At 38.3% G+C, this 25863-nt stretch overlaps 1 pseudogene; it reads right to left on the minus strand.

Annotated features, from left to right (window-relative positions):
• Positions 1–7821: 7821 nt before the first annotated feature.
• Positions 7822–9097, minus strand: LOC143567427 (putative galacturonosyltransferase-like 9 pseudogene; annotated as a pseudogene).
• Between the last annotated feature and the right edge of the window lie 16766 nt (positions 9098–25863).

Genomic DNA, 25863 nt, shown 5'->3' on the forward strand with positions numbered 1-25863 from the left:
GCGCGGATGGGTACTCGTGCTCTGGACGAGAACGAGTTGCCCATCTTAGAGCAGACCGCGGGTCGGTTCGTGGAGGTTTACCCGCCAGGCCAAGAGATCCTGAGCCACCGACGGCCAGGTAAGCCTATCTTCTACCCTGAACCTCTCAATGCTGTGCCTGCTGCTGGAGTTCATGACATTTCTTCTTCTGAGGAATCCGCAGAAGGTCCTCCACTGGTGCGGAAGAAAAAGGCTGCCGTCGGGAAGGGCAAGGAGAAGGTGGCCTCTACGGCCGACCCGGTAATCCTATCTGACTCGGAGTCAGATAATGCAGAGGTGGCGGGGAAGCCCGGTGGTGAGGAGACCACCGCTCCGGAGGCTGCAGGTGTTACCTCCGGGGAGGCAGCGACGACGACGGTTACCGGTGTCAAGAGGCCGGCTCCATCGGGTTCGCCCCCGCTCGTCCGTGCGTTCAAGCTCAAGAAACCCCGTGAGTACCTCCATAATTCTTGTCTAGATTTGTTGTTTCAAATAAATTTTTCTAACACTTTTGCTTGTGCAGGTGTGGATGTTGACGCATTCCAGGGTGGAGTTGGAGCAAGTATTCCCCCGCCAATGACGGTAGGCTCGGTCAGCCTTCCCGAGGCGTCGACCCAGGCGTCTACGCCTGCTTCCGCTGGTTCCAGCCTTCCCAAGGCTGTTCCAGCTGAGAAGGTGTCTCCGCCGGCCGTGAGTGCAATTTTTACAGCATCTTTCACGGAGCCGGCGGTTACTGTTGCTGAGAAGGTGGCGCCAAACATGGCTACCACAGCGGCTGCCACTATACCTGCGCCACCGCCACCGACGGCCGGACCATCAGGTATGCGCCAGGCTTCCCGCCGATCTATGCCACCTTCCCGTCTGCTTGACCTGTTGGATGGATTTCCTTTAGGTTCAGGTGATGGGTTTGGCGGCTATCGGCCTGTTATTGACCCTACAGGTACGTAGGGTTCTTTTTTCTTTGTATATTTTTGTCATCTTTTCCTAACTGCCTTTGTTTCTTTTGCAGTGTCGGATTCCAATGAAGTGTATGTTCCAAGATGGAACATACGCCGAGGGACAACCCTTCGCACCCCTGTGGAGTGCGTGGACTGGGCTCGCCACGCTGCTCCTCATGGCGCGTTGGGGGAAGCCATGGCTAGCTACCAAGAGGGTAGGCTAACCAATGAGCTTCGGGTTCTCCAGGCCCGAACGCAGCCCCGCGTCGAGCTGCTTTGTCGTGAAAACGACAAGTTAAAAGCAGCTCGCGCCAAAGATGTATCTGAAGCGCGGGCTCTTCGGGAGGAGAACCGGCAGTTGGCCGCTGCCGCAGCCGAGAAGGAGAAGGCATTCAAGGCCCTCGAGGTTGAAGTCCAGGCGCGACTCGAGGCCCGCTCCAAGGCTGCCCAAGCTGTGAATGAACAGCTTCGGCTGGCTAAGGAGACTGCGCGAAACTCAACTGAGAGGGCTGCCAAGGCTGAGGCTGTTGCTGAGCCGCTTCGCGAAGAGAATGAGCAGCTTAAATGCAAATTAAAGGCTCTTCAGCATGCTCATGATGCCTTGGCAATGGAAGACGCCAAGAAGCTGCAAGAGATTCTTGACCAGAGGGGGGTGCTTGACCAAACCGAGCGGAAGCTTAAGGGCGTCGAAGAGGCTGCCGCAAAGGAAGTATTACTTGCCAATCTGAACCAAAGCGAAGCCGAACGCGCCCGTGACGAAGTGCAAGCTACCCTCCAATGGCTACTTCGAGAAGCGTTGCCTCAGGTATCCTCTTTTTTTTTCTCTCTTTTCTACTTGTAATTAGAAAATGTTCTAACTTGTAATTTTCTTTTGTAGGTTGTGCGTCGGGTCCTTTCAGAGACCTCTTACGACGATGCAATGAGCGCAGCCCTCAACGCTTCTCATGAGGATGGGGAGAAGACTGGTTTCCTGCTTGGTCTAGGGTTTGCTGAGAGAGGCTTTCCGCCCTCCAACTTCCCTTTATTCCATGTTAATACTGAAGTTGCTTATGACCAAGCTGTGAACCAGTATGCTGCCTTCCCGCATCCAGTGGTGGAGAAGGTGAATGAAGCTGCTGCTGCTGATGATGGGCTAAACATCCTTAAGGCTTTCCTTGGGCAGCCACGCTCAGACGGTGCTGGTCCAAGCGGAGGTGGCCCTGAAGCCTGATCCTGAAGATCTCTTCCCACCGTTAGGATAGACAGCTTTGTATAGATTTCTTTTAGGCGGGTAGTTACCCGGCTACTGTTGTAATACATTATTGAAATATTAATCTTTTTGCGTATAAGACTGTTATTTCCTTCTTTGGGTTCCTTGCTTTATAAACTTTATGACTTGCATACTTAGTTTAAATTAGCAATTTTCCAAGTGTTCAGAATAAGAACCTTTGAACGTGGTTGATAGTGGGTTAAAGTTTCGCTTCCTCCTTCGTGATTGTGCGGGTAGAACCGTCACTTGCACTTAGTAGGATGGCAGAACTTTACCCTTATCTGACCTGCGTGTAGGTTTCTCATCTTTTGAGGATAAGTTAACCTTTGAACGTGGTTGATAATAGGTGTGAAGTTTTGCTTCCTCTTTCGTGATTGTGCGGGTAGAACCGTCACTTGCACTTAGTAGGATGGCAGAACTTTACCCTTATCTGACCTGCGTGTAGGTTTTTCTCATCTTTTGAGGATAAGTTAACCTTTGAACGTGGTTGATAATAGGTGAAGTTTTGCTTCCTCTTTCGTGATTGTGCGGGTAGAACCGTCACTTGCACTTGGATGGCAGAACTTTACCCTTATCTGACCTGCGTGTAGGTTTTTCTCATCTTTTGAGGATAAGTTAACCTTTGAACGTGGTTGATAATAGGTGAAGTTTTGCTTCCTCTTTCGTGATTGTGCGGGTAGAACCGTCACTTGCACTTAGTAGGATGGCAGAACTTTACCCTTATCTGACCTGCGTGTAGGTTTTTCTCATCTTTTTAAGAATTTTGTTTTGAACCGTTCGACGCGCGGTTGTCGATAGGTTAGTGTTCATTTTCCTTTCACGATTCATGCGGATAGACCGGCACTTTCATTTAATGGGATGAACTCTTTCAACTGACCTGCGTGAAGGTTTGCCACGTTATTGGGTTCGTGCGGGTAAGACCGCCTTCCCACGCGACGACTTCACGTAATGTGAATGTCGTCACCAGTGTTGGATAGTTTTAACCGTTCGACGCGCGGTTGTTGACAGGTTATTATTCAGTTTCCTTAATGATTCATGCGGATAGACCGGCACTTTCATTTTTGGGTGCTGAACTTTTTCCCCTTCAACTGAGCTGCGTGAAGGTTTGTCACGTTATTGGGTTCGTGCGGGTAGGACCGCCTTCCCATGCAATGACTTCACGTAATTATGCGGTGGAAACCGGCATATTAGTGTTCAGAAAAGTATAAATGTAAAATCATCAGCTTCGATATTCTTAAAGAGAATCATTTCCATTAGAAGTGGCTCTTGGCCTTCTCTTTACAAATTGGAATTGATTACATGCAAACTGTGTAATTGAACTCCCTTCCATGTTGGGATGGGAGTGCCATCGAGCCGATACGCACCTGGTTCGGGATCTCGTTCTTTACGCAGCATGTAGTCTCGATTTTGAAGCTGAAATTTGTTCGTGTTTTCCCCAGCTGGGGTTCTATACGCACTCGCCTGCCTAGCTTTTATTTCGCCACGAGGTGCGCGAGCGTCCCATCTCTGACGAATGTTTCGACCATGTCTTTTACGTCTATGCATTCTTCGGTGTTGTGGCCTTTTGTTCTGTGATAGTCACAGTACTTGCTCCGATCAGCATCGTGACGATGCCGGATTACTGGAGGCTTTGGCCATGGGAGCTCCTCAGTAGCAAATATGTCAGTGACGCTTTTGGTAAGTGGCGTCCACCTGGAGTTCCGGTGCGGCTTTACATTATCCCTTTCACCCAATCGGTGCTGTAAGCCGGATGAGGTGTCAAAGTTTACCCTTGACTGCCAAATGCCTTGCTTCCGTTTTTTGTTCAATCGGGCGGTGAGGACGTTGTCCTCTCTCGTCCTCTGGGTGTAAAGGTTTGTGTTCTGCGGAAGGTCTCTACCCAGTTGCTTCTCCGTTTCCGCATAGCGTTTGGCTGCTGTCATGATGCCATCCCATGTGGATGGCATTCCATCTTTACCCGTTAGGGTGCGGATAAGCTCTGGGTCTTGCGCGCCCTGGATGAAGGCTGCGCGAACAAGATCCTCGCTGATATTGCCCAAACTTAACTTCTTTGAGTTGAAGCGAGTGATGAAGTTTAGCAGAGATTCATCTTCTTCCCGTGTGCATTTGAGGATTGTCCATTGCTCCTCGGTATACTTTCGCTGCTGGCTGAAGTGTTGGCTAAACTTCTGCTGGAAGTCTGCCCAGTCGTAAATGTGGTTAACCGGTAAACGATCGAACCAAGCCCTAGCAGCCCCCACCAGCGTCATTTGGAACATGTAACACCACGTGGGTTCCGTCCAATTGCTAACGGTTGCCCCCGCTATGAACCTGTTCAAATGATCGTCTGGATCAGATATGCCATCATATGTGCCTATGTTAGGCATTTGTTTAGCACTTTTCGGGGCGATTGCTTCAGCAATGTCCCTTGCAAATTTGGACGTTCCTGCATTTGTAACGTTTGGTCTGAACGTTTTAGAGAAGTCTCGTGGACCTCCATCTATGCTTCTTGGTTTGAAGGCTTGTCCAAAATGCCTTTTCGGTTGGATTTCCGTTTCTTTACGCTTCCCTTTTGCCTTATGACGAGGGTTCGCGTCGGAGTCGGATTCCTCCGAGTCATCCTCCCAGTATTCGAATTCGTCGGCCTGTTGCACGGAACGCAAGCGTTCGTTCAACTCAGCCTGGAATTCCTTTTGTCGTGCCTTCGCCCATGCCTTGACTTCGTCGAGAGTCTGGCGGGGGAGTCTTCGTTTTTCAAACTGGGTATCGGTGGATCCCAGTAGGCGGTCATTTACTGCACTTGCCCCTGCTTTAGTAAGTGGGGTAGTGTTCGTAAAATTTACTTCACTTGCTCCGGCTTCGGTAGCCGGAGTAGTGTTTGTAAAAACTGTGTTGCCGGTATTCCCCCCAATAGCTGGGGTTGTGGTTACCGGAATTTCTCTAACCATCTTTTGTATAAAGTTTTGAAAAAACTGGAGAAAATTGTAGTTCTAGCTTTATGCACGGATGGCGCCAATGAAGAAACACTAACCGAGCCCCGGGCAGGTTACTGGCAACCTGGGGGTTGGAGAGATGTTTCCCACGAGGGGTTAGACCCTTGGAAGATGGTTCTTCTGATAACCTGCAAAACAGACACCGTGAGCTCGTCACTGAGAAGGGGGGGGTTCCTCCTTGTGACCACCCTCCGGCGTGAGAATCAGACTAGATTGCTCTTTAAATATAAAAGTATATTAAGAGATTGCTAGAGCAGATATCAGGTATAATATGATGATAATGTAGTAAGATATGATGATCATACCATTTGTGGTATTTATAGCCGAAGGTAGTGTTTCCAAGGGGTTTAGCCGGCCCAACACGCTACCAACTGTAACCTATGCACGTGCCCTGCCTGTGAGTGGTGGATAGGTAGCGGCTGACACAGAGCAGGCGTGTCGTGCACTCTTCCTCTTCTGCCAACTACAGGCTAGGCACGTGGTATGGCAGGAGTTGGTGGGTAGGCGGCGGCTATTGGTCACAGTGCTGTGGCGTGCTGTCTGCCATGCTGCTGTCAGTGAGCTGTCGCATCTCTGATCAGATCTTTTGCCCATACCTCGTCAGGTACAGTAAAAGATCCTTCAGTATACGGACTGGCTTATTTGGGCGGGAGTATTCCCCCTCCCGCCTCTGTGCGGGATTGCTCCCGGCTTGGCTCATTCCTTCAGGTGACACTGAACGATTGAGAGCTAAGTGCCTTGTGCGTGTAGCCATGCTGCGCGGGTGGCCTTCCCTCATGGCTTGTATCCGAGGCTGCGGGAACAGGCGGAGTCCTTCACCATGGGAGGCATTTCCTGCGGGACCAGCTTGCATACTGCGCGTAAGGACGTCACTTCTCTGAGCATGGTTGGTCCTGCGGATCCAGTTGGTCTCTGCGCAGACGTCCCTGTTTAAGGTGAGTCTTGCGGGTCCAACTGGGCTCTGCTGGGACCTACCTCTTCAATCAACTAAGGCCAATGATAAATATTTATTAGCAACAATTTGTGCATCAGTGGCAAGCTGATCTACAACAACTTAATATTGACAAAGTTTTTATGTTATAGGTTCTATACAAGTCTAACTGAACAATTTTTTACAGTAATAAGTGTTGATCGTTATGCTCTATGATTCAATCAGAAAAATTGACGTGTAAATATTCCACCTAAACAGAAAAAAGTATATGCTCTATTTACATTTATAGAGCGTTATATTAATACATATATTTATACATGTATATGCATCTTCGTTCTTTTCTCATTATAATCCAATTATATGTTCGAGAGTATCAACATATCTCAATCCGAGATGCTTGAATGACTCTTATAAATATTTAGACACTTGCGAATTCTTAATCCCACACCGCAACTCTAAGCAAACCTATTATCTGAATGAAGTAGCCCAAACTTGACGTCGCATTTGGGAATTCAATTGAACCTATAACTTGCCGCATCTACAAGTTAAAGACTAGACCGGACCACACTAATCAGGATTGGTTCATGAAGAGGTAGGTCCCAGCAGGGCCCAGTTGGACCCGCAAGACTCACCTTGAAGAGGGACGTCTGCGCAAAGACCAACTGGTTCCGCAGGACCCACCATGCTCAGAGATGAAGACCTTACGCGCAGTACGCCAGCTGTTCCAGCAGGAAAAGCCTCCCAATAGTGAAGTACCCCGCCTGTTCCCGCAGCTGCGGATACAAGCCATCAGGGAAGGCTACCCGCACTAATAGCAAGGCTACACGCACAAGGCACTAACTCAATAATTCAGTAATGTCACCTGAAGAAGGAATGAGCAAGGAGGGAATACTCCCGCCCAAATGAGCCAGTCCGTACGCTTCTGGAGGATCTTTTGTACTATACCTGCCAAGGTATGGACAAAATAGACAAGATCTGACCAAAGCAGCCCATGAACCAATCACAGGGTGACAGCTCACTGACAACAATACGACGAGGAGCACGCTCTAGTACAAAATGTTACTATCAGCCGCTGCCTACTCACCAACCCTTGTCGTGGCACGTACATAGCCTGCAGTTGGTGGAAAAGGAATAGTACACAGCCGCCCATGTCACTATCAGCCGCTGCCTACCCACCAACCACAGCATGGCACGTGCGTAGCCCACAGTTGGTAGAAAAGGAATATTATACAGCTGGCTGTACCTGCTTGGAAACCTACCTTCGGCTATAAATACTCCAACACCTTGGAACGGTATCATATACCATCACATATCTTATCTGCTCTAGCTATTTCTCTTAATATACATTTATATTCAGAGCAATCTACTCTGATTCTCACGCCGGAGGGTGGTCACAAAGAAGGTACCCCCCCCCCTTCTCAGTGACGAGCTCACGGTATCTGTTTTGCAGGTCATCAGAAGAATAACCATCTTTGCCGGACCTAACCCTCGTGGGAAACATTTACTTGACCCTAAGATTATCCGTAATCTGCCGGGGTCACTTAGTGTTTCTTCAGTTCACAAACGTAAGATTTTGATTTTTTTACTAGGCTCTATTAGTAGTAGCTTGTAATGTAAATGCTTGGCTTTTTTACTTTAAACTTGAATCAGGAGATATATGTAACAATAAAAATAAAACTGAAAAGAAAAATATGGCAAACATTCCTTGTGATATACAACCAAAAAGCTCATGTACCCATGTCCCATCCATTCAATTCAACCAATCAAACAAAACCTCCTACAATATCATCATCTGTACACAGCTGTCAAAAGAATCACAATACCCCTAGAAACCATAAAAAACTTTATTTAATTTAACCAAATTAAATTAAATAAAATAATTCGAATATCCATCCCCATTCAACGATCCAACGGCTGGTCGATACCCTCCCCTACCATATCTGAAAAGATCGTACGGCTCCCACAGCCGATCCAACGGGCACGCCCGTTTCTCATCTAGCCGCACCCACGGTTTCCCCTTCCCGCTCCAATGCAACAAACTAACCGGACCCGCGTGTAGCGAACGACAACTCCCCTTCACATTATCCCCACCGAGCCCGTGCTGGTTCCACCTATGATCAATCGGCTCGATATTCCCCCCGAAAACCAACAAAAACGGCGGTAACGAACCCAATTCATAGATCCTTTTAGTCCTTTGGACCTCCATCCAGTTCTCGATCCGTTTCCGGTAGCTTCCGGATCTCCATTTGGTCATATCCATGACCATGACGCCCGTGTTGAAGTAACACGGGCGTCGGGTTTTAAAATTAAAAACCCGTGACATAACCGGGTCGGACCAGAAGGCATCCGTAAAGTATTTGGTAAAATTCGTATGGCAATACTCCGGAGCTCCGATAACCCGGTTGTTTTTCAATGTGATATTCCACAGCTTATAAATGTCATCCGAAACGATGACGTCAGAGTCCAGGTATATGACCCGGTTGACATTCGGGTCGAGAATATCGCCTAAATAATTTCGGGCGTAGTTTAACGGGTTCTCGAGTGCGACCCGAATCGAAGACGATATCAAATTAATCACCGTGTCTTCACGAAAGATGTACACCTTAAAACTCAACGACGGGAATGTGGATCGTACCAGCTGAGTCAACTCGCGTGGACTCGCCGGGTCGAACTCGGCGGCGATGAAATGAAAGAACACGTTCTCCGGGCACGACGCGTGGCGGAGCGTGGAGTGCACGGCGGCGATGGACCCACGCAGGTATTCCAGATCAATCGTCATCGCGACGTGGATGACGTCATCACGCGAGCATCCGACGCCGTTTCGATACTCCGGCGCTTCGGTGTACCCGAATAAGACGTCGGATCTGGATACTCCGGTGGCCGGAAAGTAACGAATCCCGAAGCAAGATGAAGATAATGACAGTAATAATAACGACACGACGAGAATGGTGTCGTTTAAGGATCGATTGCAGATTTGAAACCGACCCATATCCGATTGGAGAAGCGGGTGTTACTTCATTAGTGAGGATTTAAGTGAGATGAAGATGAAGATGAAGATGAATCAAGCGCACGATACTCAGAGATTTAAGAGTGTGTTTGTGGAGGTGAGATGGGTAGGTGTGGGGATATGAGATTTAAGACTGTGTATAAATAATGCCAGATTTGGATGTTGTAAATGGTAAATAAATTTATTTGGCAATAAAATTGCAAAATTAATTATGTTTGATGGGAATTGAAAGAAAATATATTGGTGTGGTTTTGTGTGAATGTGAGATTTAATTACTACGTAAACATGTCTATTTGTGGACGGTATGTTTTCAAGGTCAATACCATTTATTTTATTTTTTATTTAACAAAAATAAATTCTAAACTTTAATAATGTGAATGAGTTTTGTTTTGTAAATTATATGGTATGGTTATAACTGGTTGTGAGTACAGAAAAGAGAAAATTTTATATTGGAAAGTTGAATATGATGTTACACTGCTCACATCATATAACTTTTTAATATTTTATTAAAATGGTTATAAATGGAAGAGATATATAAAAAAATTTATTTAATTACACAGCAAATTAAAAAACAAACTGTGATTTTATTGTAATTATATGGATACTAATAAAGAATAGACTAAGAATGCTTTAAAAATCTAATGATTTTGGGTTTAAGTCCCTTGAACTAAAAATAAATTTAAATTTGTCAATAAAAATATTTTTGAGTGTAAGAAAGTGATAAACGAACCTTCCATTGATGGCTCTATAAGGTGAGTACTGGATTGGAACCCCACCAAACATCTGCTGACAAGATCGATATAGGGTGTTGTTACTCTTGGTGTTTTTGTGTTGGGTCAAAAACGAAATTGATTTTTTTAATTAAAATGGTTTGTATTTTTCCTTACTAAAGTGCTACTTGTTTTCTCAAAGGTAAAATTTATGTAGTTTGCGGACCACATTTACAGACATTTGTAAAAGAAGATGGACCAAACCTCTGCAGCCTACAAAAAAAAGACTGTTTGTTTTAAAATTTGCAGACTGTTAAAATAAACTAAAATATAAACAATTTTCTAAGTGCTCAATTCAAACCTAAACATTAATAATTTTTCAAGTGCTCCATTCAAACCTAAACATAAACAATTTTTCAAGACACAAGTTAAGTGCTCAATGCAAACATAACCATATTCAAACCAAGTGTTCAAATTCAAACCTAAACACTAATCACAAATAATAACATAATCGGTTACATTGCCTGCGGGTGGAGATTTGTCACCAGCTGTAACTTGGAGAAGGTGGTGCGACGACGGTTATCACGGTGGGGGTAGAGGTGAGGGGGGCAACAACTGGGTGGGTGGAGGAGGTGCGACGACGGACAACTAAGGGGGTGGAGGTGAGGCCGCGACGACGGTGGGGGTAGAATGGGGGAATTTCCGGCAATGGGGTGGAGGAGATGAGGATGGCGACGAGAATGAGGGAGAAGGAGAATGCCGATGTTTTTATTTTACAAGGATTAGGGTTTCAAACTTTGAAGAGGTTAGAAGACTATAAATCCAGGTCTTCGAGGATAAGATAGCGCGCAAACCTTTTTTAATGAAAGGCCATCCGAAAAATAAACACACGGCAGACCTAAACGTCTGCACATGGTCTGCGCGATGCAGACAAAAGAGGTAAAGAAGACATATTCTGAAAAAACAAACACCATCTAAGTGATCAGCTAAGTGAAGTTCCAATTTAAGAGTAAGCTAAATGTTCAATACATGGTTCACCGCGCAGCCAAGAAAGTTTTCCGGTTTGTACCGAAGTCGAATCCAAATTCACCTGAATTAAGACTAAAAACAAAAACAGAATGTGATTGACCGGTTTGGTGTTGATTCGTCCTAGGTCAGGCATCTAGGATACTTGAGTATAATCCAAATGTTGCCTAGCCTTATTGAAATAATGATATACACTTGAGCCTAGGGGTGAGCAATAACTCAACCGCTAAACGAATCGAAAATCGATGAGACCGAACCAAAATTAACAAAAAATCGGTTATCGGATATTTTTTGTACCCTCGGTCAACTGAACCGAATCACTCATATTTTCATATATTTCTAGATTTTGTCCATTTTATGTAATTATACCTCTATTTCATTTGTTTATATCTCTATTTTATGTATTTATACCTTCATTTTATATATTTCCAAGCAAAAAAAATTAGCTCAAATTTGATTTTGGTTATTAACCGAAATTAATTAAACCGAACTAAAAACAGAAATAATACCAACTAACCGAAAGCCGATTGATTTACTTTTTTTAGGCCAATAACCGAAACATGCTTAGGCTTTAGCTTTTTCAACCTTTAACCCCTCTTAATGTTACCGAAGAAAATGACAAAATAAAGCATTCTTATTGATAAAACAAAATTGTTGAATTTAACATAAGAAACATAGTAAAATTTGTGTAAAATTTATTAAATGACAGATAAAATCAAGTTAATTAGATATAATAAAACACTATGCATGTGATGACTGATAAGATACAATGTTAACACATATATTAAATGGTTGGAGGTAACTAAGTCGTAATGAACAAGGTGAAATGTCATGGTCCGATAAATACTAAGTAACAAGAGCATCTTTATTAAATGATATATTGACCCGTGGTGGCGTGGTTAAATAGTTTGTTTGATATGTTCGGTCTTGCCTTAATTAATTGCTGTGCATGCATTTAACTAATGCTTGCATATGATATGGAATTTAAAAAATTAATGTTTTGAGTGTTTTACAGACATTATTTTATTTAGATTACTTGTTCGTTAAGGATTTATGATTTTCTATTAATGATTCAATTAATAGTTTAATTCTGAATCAATCAGAAGTAAGTGTGTTTGCTTTACTTAAGTGACACACTTGAATCAGTCAGCAAATCAATTATCCGTTAGGCTTTAAAATAACGCTGAATGAAAATTATTCATTTGTCAGTTCACCTGTGTTAATAACTTTCAGTCTGCTTGCCACTCACACACCACCTCCTCAATCCACCACCAATCACCACCACATCGACATCATCAACACTGACTCACATTTACTGGCTCACAGTCTTTTAACTATTCAAACTTCTTACTAATTCATCACTTATTAGTGCATAGTTGTCAAACAACCCCTTAAACTATAACTCTCATCGTTCGATGTGAAATCATAATAGGATAGAGGATCGTTGATAACAACAAAATTCCAAAAGTTCTTTATTTATACAGTTCACTTTAAGTTTTAAAATACATTAAGTCGCTTTAAATGAAAACATCAAGTTTAGAACAACAGTAGTTTTTTGATCTAGAAGCTAGTTAAATGTCTCATTTGATGAATTAATGGATAAACACGACAAACCAAGATCAACTTAACTATACATTAAGTTTGCCGATGACTCAATCAAATGATTTGAAGGGAAGTTAAAACATGTGAATATTAGTCACGATGTTTAGGTAGAAAACTTGTCCTAATAATTTGACATGGTCTAATGACTAATACAAACTATGGATGTTTGTTAACAGGTCTCATAATTTGACATGGTCTTATAAATTGATGTATAGGGTGTTGGAAAATTATAAAAAAATGAATGGACATTAATTTATTAGGTTATATTAATACTATAACTCTTCATATGTTGAAACTCTTGGTAGAGTTTTCTTTATGGCATTTAATGGATTTTATTAAAGAATTAAGTCACTAATTAAGTGAAGCTCTTCACTCACCCTTAACTCTTGTATAATATAGTAGGCTATGTGCCTCATTTGAAAGGGCTAGAAAAATGAGAAGCTAGGAAATTTAAGGAAAAAACTCATGCATGCATGTGGAGTTATGGTGAAGAAGAAAGGTTTAAAGGCTCATATGTTGAATACATATAGAGATGCGTTTCTCCATTCGATTCCATCACCGTTTAATTCTTTTTATTTTTCCCTCAAGTTCTAACACTACAATTTAACCAATGTAACCTCGGGCGTGTGGACATCTCCAGCAGTACAAACTGCTTCGGCTGTTGTACCTTGGGAGACAGACGCGTTGTCTAATGTAGAGGCGCGAAATTTGTTTTAAGGGAAGCGTGTTGAACACGTGTCTCAGCCTCAACCGTCAACATTAGTTTGTTTGTTTTTGTAGCAAAGGATCATACAAGAAGATACACATCAAGCTCTCGTTGAAGACTACAAGAAAGATCGTTCGAGAATACGCGATTCAAGAAGCTTAGTCGATGACCAATGTGATGAAGACACAATACGAAGCTATTACATGAAGTACCTGATGAAGGCGCATTATCTTATCTATTTTGAATATAAAAAAATGTATATTATATTCATTTTATTCGATTTTGTAAATGGTATTGTACTCCTATATTTCCCATTGCTAACGAGAGTATCGTTAGTGTTTATTGTATTTTAATAAAAAGTGAACCATCTCCTACAATCTTAAAACAAATTTCGTGAGATTGTTGCTAGAATCTTAAACCTTATTTATAAGGATTTTGGGTTCACGAAAGAATTGACATAAAATATATTTTTTATGAAACTTTTAGAAATAATTTTGAGAAATATTATTTGTGATACAATATTGTTTTTAGATATTTTAAAGATTGGAGTACAATCTTATATCTAAAAAATGTTGTGTTACATAACGAAATGTTTGATTCGACCGTTTGGTTTAGAAACGATTTTTGTAATCATTAGTATTCTAACAAAATTGTTAGAAACGGTTTTTGAATAACCATTGAGGTTTTATGTCTAACAACCGTGTTAGAAATGATTCTTAGTAAACCGTTCATTTTAAAATGATTGTTGTAATTGGCGGTTTTCTAAAATCGTGTTAGAAATGGTGCATAAAAAACATCCGTTTAAAACCAATTTTGTAATCGGTTATTTTTCTAACTTGTGTGTTAGACCGGGTGTATTGGTATACAACATATGACCATATGTTTAAATATCTAACATGCGTGTTAGATGAGATTTATTATATATATAAATATATGTGTTTAAAACGTTTTGTGTAATTGTTAATGTTCTAACGGGCGTGTTAGAAAATAGTGTAGTGAGACGTACATATGTATTTTGGTGAAATAGTGCATAAAAGATTCCACGTGTGTCTTTTCATATTCCTCTCATTAAGTCACTAATAATTCACGCATTAGCTTTGTGTTAATTGAGTGACTTTTGGGTTATACACAAGAAAAACCGACGGTTTAAAAGTTTTTGTCTCAAGTTTCATGTTACATGTATAGATATTTTTCCTACAACATACGCATTATAATTGTTTAAATTCTAACATGTTTGTTAGAAATTGTTTATTTTATAAACCATATTGAAAGGAAATAATATAAACATTTAATTTTCTAACTTATTCGTTAGAAACAAGTAGAAATGGTTTTATTTATAGATTCTATCCTTGGAAAACGTTACATGCAAACGTTCAGTTTTATAATGTTCGTTTGTAAGACCCCGAATCCCAGGAATCCTACAGTTGGTATTCATACAAAATAGTTACAAAATACTTAAACTCAAAACAGTTCATTCCATTAAAATAACCAATTCAGAGTATAATTCAGCGGAAAATCATAATTATTAAAACAAGTTCCCAAAACCCGGGAATTATGCCAAAAACCAACTTTCAATGTATTTAATAAAACTTTAAAAGAAAAATGTTCATTATTAAAAACTTCCAACTATGTATGCCCTCCACCGTCCAAGTAGCTTCGTGCACGTCCAAGCGGTAATGCATCATCCTCCTAACCTGAAACTCACACTAACATGCACACAAAGTCAACTTGAGCTGAGTGAGTTCAAGTTTTAAAAATTGACATCTAAAATAATAATAGTCATAATCATTCCAAGAGTTTTAAAATAAAACGGGACACAACAGTTAGGCCGTCATCAATAAGAAGTAATCATACTTGTATATATATAAACATCCATAATATTACATCCCTATAGATATCATCCAAGTAATAACATCAGGGTCGAGCACACGTACAACCCAAACACGTAACATCTCATCCAACGTATGCAAACACGAAGTAGGCATACGTAAACATCCGTAGTCGATAACGACTACTAAACATCGCCAATTATTGGCCATACAATAATATATGTATAAACATTCATACAACATACAATAATATCATCTCAAGGCCTACCTCATATAAGTAAGCCTATGCAAAATAATTCAAACGGTTCATCAAGCAAAATCGCTTAGGTGTGCATGCTAGCCCAAAAACTTAAAAAGAGTAAAAAGGTGCATCATGAACTCACCTGACACAAGGCACGAATTAACCACAAGCCAGAGGGCCCCTAAGTATCCCCGAAACTCAAACGCCTGTCGGTTTACATGCAAACATTACTAACGACATCGAAAGGACTCGTTTATCCTACGAGACGTCCTAACATGGTTCGAGTTACCTAAAGCCTCGACCTCATCAAACTCAATCACAACAGCCCCCGAGGCCTTACATTCACCAATACGATCCTTAGAAACTCCCGGGAATAAAGAATTCCCAAATTACCCCCGGAAGCACTAGGTGATACTAACACGCGCATTTAAGGGTTGTTTAGGCAATTAACATCCAACTCAGCCCCCTGTGGACCAATATGATAATTTTACAGCCAATAAGTCCACACGACGCTACCCGAGTCAAATGGGACAGTAACTTGCAAGTACAAAGCACCAACTATTCAATAAACGCGAATGCGCGTTGTACCGACCCGTTTGAGTAACCGACAACCAATTCAGCCACAATACTTATAAAAATCATTTTCCAACAGCCTGTACATTAAACCGAAGCTATACGAACTGAATTGGTCATCACTTACTTCATTCCTCGCGTTAAACGCAACAAATCACCATTCTAGACAACCGAAAACTAGTTTTCAATCTACAACTAGTTGACTAATCAAAAGAACACCAATGGACATAATCTTAAAGTATGTTATACTAGACATACCTAGGAAGATGTTGGTGCAAAAACCTCCACCAAAACAGTCCCAGAAATGCAAGAATTGACAGCCACCTGGTAAGCCTACAACACGCGATTTAACGATCAATAAGCGGTTTATTATGACCAATTAAGGTGTAAAAGACTTGGGGAAACATAAAACTAACCTTCAATTGAAGTTTTAGACCTTAACTTGGCTGCAAAAAAAGAAAATCACAGGTGGGGGGGGGGGCTGCTCAATGCCGATCGGACCAAGGGAGGGGCTAGGGTTTTGTTTTATGTTATAAAATAACAAGTTACACTCTAGTCCCTCAAGAATGAAGTGTGAAGCAACTTGGGTGGAAAGTTAAATGAATTTAACGTACCGGAAAGATGCCAGATAGCTCCCGAGAAATATGCAGACTTTACAAGCTTTAAAATCTTTAAACCGAAAATTAACGGGTGTTACATCGTTATAACATACTTTTTTTTAACATATGTGCTGGAAGCCATTTTAGTACAAGGGTCTTAAACCTAAACCATATACATTGTTTGATGTTTTAGGTCTGGACTTTGTTTTATTAAACCCTTGTTATTATTAATATAATATATTGCAAAAGTAAGAAAGTGTTTTAAAATGATTTTAAACAAAGTTTTGCATATTTTAGATAATTCAAAAATGGTTTGCTACTCTTACTAAAAGTAGAATATGTTTATCTAAGATAACATTCTCAAGGATAATCTATGGTGAAAAACAACTTCGTGTTGTGTGAACAAGATTAATTGTTCAAGCTTTGCTACTTAAACTTGGTGTTGTTTTGAACATTACTTTTCAAAAAAGTATAGTTTCGAATTGAAACAAGAATATAAGGATATGTGTGCATGGATTTCTATGTAAGGAAGTATCTCTATACATAACATAAAATGATATATTAAGATGACTTTAATCGGATGATGAAAGTGTTAAAGCTAATAACACTTTTAGATTTGATGTCTAGATGTCGTCTATATCCATTTGAATTATGATGAAAAAGTCTTTTACTTTTTATGCTATAGTTTTGGTTGTATTATTATTTTGTGTTCAATATATTCGGATAATACATGCAGTTTACAAGCAAATACAACATTATTTATTGTGACGTATAAATTATTTTTTAGAATTTAAAGTGTGTATATATATATATATATTATTTTTTTAAAAAAGGATAATTTTAAATGGATAGTGCAAAAGGAATTTTGCATAATAAATAACTTGTGAGTTGTTGCATTGAATAAAAGCTAAGACGAGATATCAAATATTTAAAAGCATCATGTGAGTTTCATGAGAAAATGTGGTGAGTGTACTGAGATAAAATACACAAGAACGAGATATGTCATCTAATGTTGAGAGTATCAATATGGAGATGCACAATTATGTGTTTTCGATAATTATAACATATGAAAGAAATATATGTTATTCTTATAAATGAGTTTATAAATCTTGTGAGATCTATTATATGAGACATACAATAGCTAGTGATGGACTTGTAGATGATTATATTGCCATGAATGTTGTTGGAACTATTTGGAGGATTTATCTTTAATTTTGGAAATGCGGTCCAATAAATAGTTGCATTGAAACAAGAATAGAAATATTTACATCACTTTAGGCAATTAAGAATGCCACATTGTTGAAAGTCAATCTAATTGACTAAATCTCCAAATGTTAGTGATTTATATTGTTATTATTCATCATGTGTGTGATGAATGTGTTCATCAAAGCGACTTGGATTGAAGACTTACGTTGAAGCCTTGGAGGTTAAAGGCAACCGAGTTATGACCTTAATGGATGGATTAAGTATTGTTTAAAGGCATTCCAAAAGACGAGGCTTAGGAATAGTAAAATGTAATATGATTATTTTGTCCTTATTGATAAATGAATGTTCAGAAGAGATAATGTGTTATCTTTTAAAGCTGTGAAGGGTCAGAATGATGCATCTTCTGTTCACATGCTAGAGTATTGTAGTCTAAAGCATGCTAGACTAGTACTTGTTAATTATAGTGCTTTGCGAAGACTAATTAACTTGAAACATTCAAAACATACACAAGAAAGAATTTGTGTATAGACAAATATAAAGAAGGTTTTCATCCAATTTAAGAAAATGACGTAACTTACGAGGATCTTAAGAAGATCTCGATTTTCTAGGTTTGTCCAAGATAGTGGATTATGATGGTTTGTTAACAAGCTTTTACGACCAATTTAGCTTAAAGTCTAGTAAGTGGTGGAAGCTTACACTAAGGCAACTATTGCTCTATGAGCAAGCATTAATGAGCTCGCTGATACGATGACGTGATCTTGTTCAAATCATGAGTGACAAGTTTGTCCTTAGTAAAGTTAAACAAACAAAATCCAAATGCAAGAAATATGGGAGAAGCCATCTAAGAAGAAACCCCTTTGGGGTATGTACAAATGGTAATTATGGTGACTTTTCAAGCGTGTGAAGAAAGAGAGAATCATTACTTACCCCATCTGCAGGTTAGATAATGTTTTCCAATAACACTTAAATGTGGGGGTGTCTTGCATTTTAACTTGGAAGGTTTAGCAATGAGGATTATTGTAAAACAATCTAATATTGCAAACACACGACTAAGTGGAGCACAAAAATGTCGTAGTACATAATGGAGATGTGTTTGCCTTAATGATAAGTGTATCTTAAAAAGACAAATATTATAACCAAATTCAGGTGGCCACTGAGGTTATAGTCTTAGAAAGTTGACAATAGGCAAAATTAATTTATAAATGAAGAACACATCATGACAACTGATCTCAACTACGTAAGTTATCTATAGTGACTAGACAAAGTCAACGATAATGTAATGGATCCAACAACCTGAGGGTTTAGTAGAGATCATGTTGTGGAATGAGACTAAAGCCCATGAAAAGGGTATATAAAGGAAACCTAACTTAGTTGACTGAAGTTCCCAATATCTAAGTTCAATAGGACAACCTAATTATATATCCAAGGGTGGTCACTGTGGGGGCATAACTTATGTATAAGTTGACACATGAGCTAATATATATATCCTCCTAAATTATAAAGGGAGTATAATTACTTCCTAGGGTTAATGATTTGTGTAAATCATTATAACCTTAATGCTTTTAATGATTTCTGGATAATCACCTATGTGAAAGAGAAGTGGGGTCGTTTCGAATGAAATTATGGGGTGCACAATTCCTAGAGCTTTCACAGAACCAGGCTAGTGTTCCAGGACCATAATGGACACGACAATGAGGAGATGTGCCCGGCTAGGGAGAGTATTGTGTGAAGTGTATTGTCGTCTACACCAATGGGGTTTGTTCAAGGACATCACGTCTACTAACCGCTAGGAGACTAAGTATGTTACACAAAGGAAGGTTCAAAGCTAACGCCTACCTATCTTGCAATACTTAACTGTCGATGTTACATTGGATATTTTGTGTGTTTTGATTAATCTCCATTCATGTGGGGGATTGTTAGAAAATTATAAAAAATGAATGGAAATTAATTTATTAGGTTATTAACACTATAACTCTTCATATGTTGATACTCTTGGTAGAGTTTTCTTTATGGCACTTAATGAATTTTATTAGAGAATTAAGTCTCTAATTAAGTGAAGCTCTTCACTCACCCTTAACTCTTGTATAATATAGTAGGCTATGTGCCTCATTTGAAAGGGCTAGAAAAATGAGAAGCTAGGAAATTTAAGGAAAAAACTCATGCATGCATAAAGAGTTATGGTGAAGAAGAAAGCTTTAAAGACTCATATGTTGAGTACGTATAGAGATGAGTTTCTCCATTCGATTCCACCACCGTTTCATTCTTTTTATTTTTCCCTCAAGTTCCAACACTACAATTTAACTAATATAACCTCGGGCGTGTGGACATCTCCGGCAGTACAAACTACTTCGGCTGTTGTACCCTGAGAGACAGACGCGTTGTCTAATATAGTGGCGTGAAATCTGTTTTAAGGGAAGCGTGTTGAACACGTGTCTCAACCTCAACCGTCAACATTAGTTTGTTCGTTTTTATAGCAAAGGATCATACAAGAAGATACACATCAAGCTCTCGTTGAAGACTACAGGAAAGATCGTTCGAGAATACGCGATTCAAGAAGCTTAGTCGATGACCAATGTGATGAAGACACAAGACGAAGCTATTACATAAAGTACCTGATGAAGGCGCATTTTCATATCTATTTTGAATATAAAAAATGTATATAATATTCATTTTATTCGATTTTGTAAATGGTATTGTACTCATATATTTCCCATTGCTAACGAGAGTATCGTTAGTGTTTATTGTATTTTAATAAAAAGTGAACCATGTCCTACACATAGGGTTTATTAACGGTTCAATAATTCAACATGGTGTAATAAATTGATATAAAATAATACTTTATAAAATTTGTATTATTCGGTTCTTATCTAGCTGGAGAAATATATACACGGCTTAATTTATCTAACATTAGTAGCGATTAATAGTTTAAGAAAACTTTAAACAACCTATCGAGGATAATACTAGTCCAAACTTCATCTGTTCTATATTTTAAATACAGAAAACTTCGGTTTTGGTCCTTCTAGTTTTTTAAATTAACCTTTTTTCTTTTCTCCACTTACAACACTTTAAAAAAAAACATTAAAGAATATAAAGGGAGAACAATATTTCTCCAAATTTACTCATAAACAAAAGTTTCTTTATCCACTCTAGTTACAACTACTCTATTCTACTCTAGATAATATAGAGAACTCAATCACAAAAAAAATAGGAGATAACTACTCTACTCTATATAATATATTGAACTCAATCAAAATAATATAGAAGATCTGTTAAGAAATTCTTGGCTATTTGGTTGTCATAACATTCAAACGAGTATCAAGCAATAATCTCTTTTAGAGCATTCCCAGTCTGTCCTCCATCATCAACTCTATAATTACACTAAATAGCACTACATTTCTCTTTTCTGTTCAATTAAATAATATTTTTCTATACCTTTATTATTATAGTTTACACTCTCATCTACTCACTGCTACCAAATATTAAAAAATAAATAGGGGCACTAAAAGTTTCCCTAAATTTACACAAAATCACTAGCTTTACTATCTCCATCATTTAGTTTACACTCATAATCACTTCAAACTCCGTCCAATAATTTACAAACTCTCTTACATACTTTTAAAGGATGGATTAAGAATGCTCTTGCATTGGTCATACACCTAGTCCTGTGTTCGAAAAACCGTCCAAATATTTTCACTTTCAACTTTTCTAGTTCATGTTCTATACCGTACTATATTTTATATATATTAAATAGAAGATTTTTCTTTCCTCACAAAATTACTATTCCTTTTACTATTCACTATTTTAATATTTTATTAACTATAACCACTAAATCATTATTCATAATTTCACAATTAAAATGACGAATTTTATTTTTTTATTTTATTTTTTGTTTAAACTAAATAAAATACTTAACAAATTATATTTTTAAAGAGGCATTTACATATTTCTCCTTCATAAACTTTGAAATTACATATTTTCCCAAACCATACTTAAAAAGCGTTGTACATTTTGCATTAAAAACTTGTATTTTGGGAAAATATGTAATGTCCCTTTTAGGAAGGGGAAATATGTAAAAATCCCATTTTTAACACTAAACTTGAGCGAGTGTCGGCTTTACATGTTTTATTTTTCGGTTAAATAGTTTTTTTAAACTTTGCTTTCTTATTTTTTATAGTATGTCTTTATAATAACCGAAAATTTTTTCATGATTTAAAAATATCCCATTGTCGCATGGTTTTATATTCGCGTTTCAACTTTTGACACTTCGCCTTTAAAATACTTTTTTTTGGCTTACTAATTTATGTTTACGAATTTGTGTTGATACCGCTGATACCAACCGAATTTGTGTTGGTTCGCAGCTGTAACGCGCCAGTTTTTTTTGTTCTACATATGATATAATTTGTTGTATTTTGGCATAGACGACTTTGTTTCTTTTGTTTAGTTTCGATGTCGTAACTTGATACAGAATGACTTCGCTTCAGCACCAAATTTATAGTTTAACTTTTTTACGTATGTGTTTCTGTTCAATTTAACGGTCCCGTCGCGAAGTACGGGTCCTAAATCCTAGTTTAAATAAAAAAGTGTCAAAAAGAAAATCTATCTTTAATTGTTGAAATAAAAAATAAAATATAAGAAATATGGTTGGAATATACATTAAAGAATAGATAGAGACAGGATGTGGCTCAATGGTAGAGCACTTACTTTACTAGTGAGAGGTAGGGGGTTCAAACCTCACTATCACCAATTTATATGGGAGATATAAGGGATGACCCTGGCTTGCCAGGGTTCGAGTCCTGATCTCACCCGGTTTTACCGGCTTCTCGGTGTCGTGCCATTTGACGGACGTGGGGGTCGGGTTTTATCCGAGGAATCCCTCAATGACCGCTAGAGGCTTCGTCCGTTCGGACCCGTGACCAGCTCGAGCTACCTTTAACCAATGGGAGCCGCGTATAACGTCCCCGACGTTAGTTAGTTGTTCGTTCCAAAAAAAAGGAAACATAATGGTGCCAGCTGTGTATAAAGTAAAGTGACTTGTCTTTTTGTACGAATTTCTAAATCCAGATAACATCTTCTTCAGAACCATATAACTCAGGCTGAAGGTGCTTTACCTTGATCTGGATATAGATATTTGAACTCTGGAAAAGTAAAATGAGTTATTGGATACCCAATTCTGATTAAAATTAAATGAAAAAGAGGTGATGTTGACAGCTGAAACATGTCTTGTCATTGCACTTGTGGGATCCACAATGCCACTTGCCACGTGTCCTCTTTATAACACCTTAAAGGCGAAAGATAAGATCAAGAGCCGGAATTATTTCTATTTTAAAAACTAAATAAAAGCATAATTTGATCCGATTTGGAAGATCAGTAATTTGAAATAACATGAAGTTAAGTAGTATTTTAGTGTAAATTTGAAAGAACAAGACCTTAAAATAGATAAAAATATGATGCTGATGTTCTAAATGAATTAATAGAAAGTATACAGTAGTAGACTTACCAAAAGGTCCAAAATTATATTAAACTTAAAAAAGGAAAAGGTTTCAATTTCTTGAGTAGTAGTTTATTCGGATGCTGTTTGTGGAATTATATGCTTTGATCCAATAAAAGACATGCTTTGGAGATAATTATAAAAATGATTTTGATTTAGTGTTATTTATATATACAAATATATTTTTTCTTATTTTATGATGTATAACTTTAAATTTTAAAATAATAAAATGTGTTTTATCTTTCGAACTTCTATGTAGTTAAATATTTTAAATAAGAGAAAAAAAAAGAATTAAAAGGAATCAAGGTGAGACCAGCATATTACCTAAGATAAAAGCTGTGTAATTAAATTTGTATTCAAGTCTTTAAATTTGTAATAAAATCTATTTTTTATATAAAACATGTCTAAAAGAACATTTTATCAAGTCGTCAATTTTATGCCCAAAACACAAAATTACACTTATTATTATGAAACATACACATGGGTTTCACCTAACAAGTGTTTGTTGCAATATTTTTTTTCTCGAAATAATGCAACTATGGAGTTTATTAGTTAAGAAGTATGAGTAAAGGGTAAGATTCTATATATAATACACCCAACTAGTGATTAAAAATTATGACTAATTAATGGTATAATCATTTATTTAATCTTTTAAGCATCATTTAATTAAACTGAATACTTTTGAGGTGGGGGTGGTTTTAAAGTTATGAAACGGTCCATTAAGTTGCCTTTTTTAATTTGTGGTGTGCTACAGTTACCGATTAGTTATATTATCTCAAAGCCATTTGTCTTCTGACTTAATGGCATGGGGATGATTATTAAGGCTTGGGATTCTAGAGGTCTCATGTTCGAAACCTGACTCAAGGGGGTTTTCTCACAGTGGTGTGAGTTTCCTCCTTGATGATATTCTTGAGTGGGTCAGGTCTAGAGCGTCAAAATCAGTATGAACGGCTGACATCCCGTCTCAGGATGACTTACTCAGGTACTGACAGGGGATCCTAACGGTATTAAAAAAGTTATATTATCTTAAACATTTTTTTTTATTAAAACGCTTAAGATTTATATATTAGTTTTAGTCTTTTTGAAAATCAAAAGGCCGGATTTGGTTACTCTTACCATGATTAATTGGTCAGTAAGCCAATTAAATGCAAATGAATATCGTTTATTGCAAGATTGATTGCGTGATATGACAAAACTAGTTTCGGATGATGATTATGGAGATTCTGATTAATTTCAAGTCACAGTTTGTTATAATGTTTGTCTATAAAATAACATCATATTAGAGCATTCTCATTCCTTTCATCAAAACACTCCTTAACTTTAAAATTTAAAAAAATCTTGTAAAAATAGACTCCATCCAATCCCCTATTTCTATACCCTAACTCTATATATTAAAGACCTGGTACAGTAACTTTTTATATTTGAAAAGCCACTGTAGCGCCCCTATCTTAACAACATCGCCATTCACCCGCCCAATTCACCATCTCCCGCCCATCTCATCTCACCTCATCTCTTCTCCCGCTCATCTTCCTGCCTCTTTTATAAAACTCTCAAGTAGGGTTTATCGGCCTTCTCCATTACCTCTAAAGCAAATCAAAGGCAAAATCAAAATCAAAATCAAAGACAAAAGTTGCAACAGGTACTTCTCGTATATATCTCTCAGTTTCAGTATGTTTATTGTATGATTTGGAGGTGTTCTTACAAATACGTTGGCAGGATAAATAGAAGTTAATTAGGGTTTGTAGATGTTCTATTGCCATGTTTTTGGAACCTAATTTAGGGCTTAGGGTTTAGTAGTTTTACAAATTATATTGCAGAATTAAGATAAAAGGGATATGCAAAACCTTTAACTTAGAGGGTTAAAACACTCAAATAATATTGGCTAACTAAACATGAAAAATTAATACATTTTAACTTAACTTGTGTGTTGTAGTTGCGTCTTGTTTAACACTTTACATGGCATGTTTATTTGAAAGGCTTTGATGCTGGGTTTAAAAATTCTTTGATAGGGTATTGAAATTTATTGTTAATTTGAGTAATGTTGGTATCATATATGTTGATGGTATTATTTTGGTTTTAATTAAGTGTTGTTAAAATGTTGCTTTAGTCGAAGCCGTCTCTAGCCCTGCAAGGTATATGTGTTGAGTCATGTTTCGGCAACGTATATGTGTTGCTTTAAATTATGTAATCTGCTTAGACCTGCAAGGCTTCATAATTCGATTATGTTTTGCCCTGATTTGGTTTATGCTTGGTCATAATCAGAGTTTGTTTTGCTCATGTTTGTGTATGTTGTCGATAATACTATTATAGACGTAATTATAAACTAGGTTTCGGTTCAGTCTTTAACCGAAACTGAATTTGTTAAAGATCAAACCGAGTTTATTCTAAGACTGAACCGAAAACTGAATTCATTATGTGATTTATAGTTTGGTTGCGGTTCATAATATGTGAATCTAGTTGAAAGCTAATAACAAATATGATGGGATATTCTTTTTGGGGTGTGATGGGACCCTTCCTCACATCTAGTGATAGTGACAATGGGGTTCCGTGTATATTTAGAGTTTGACTATGGGTGGGGGTGCACATAAGAGACTAACCAGACCGACCCGAGTAAACCCAAGACCAACCCGAAACTGAATTCATTATCCACATAGGATGAAGTTTTGTAGAACATGAAATAATTAGGGTAATTAAATTGTGTTCATTTATGTAATCAGTATGTGTTATAATCGTTGGCCAGCTAATGAAACTATTGTGACTATTAATAG

The sequence above is a fragment of the Bidens hawaiensis genome, unplaced genomic scaffold (genome assembly GCF_021521415.1).
Source record: "Bidens hawaiensis isolate Kalapana, Puna unplaced genomic scaffold, B.hawaiensis_p1.1 tig00023403_1, whole genome shotgun sequence".
Classification (NCBI taxonomy): domain Eukaryota; kingdom Viridiplantae; phylum Streptophyta; class Magnoliopsida; order Asterales; family Asteraceae; genus Bidens; species Bidens hawaiensis.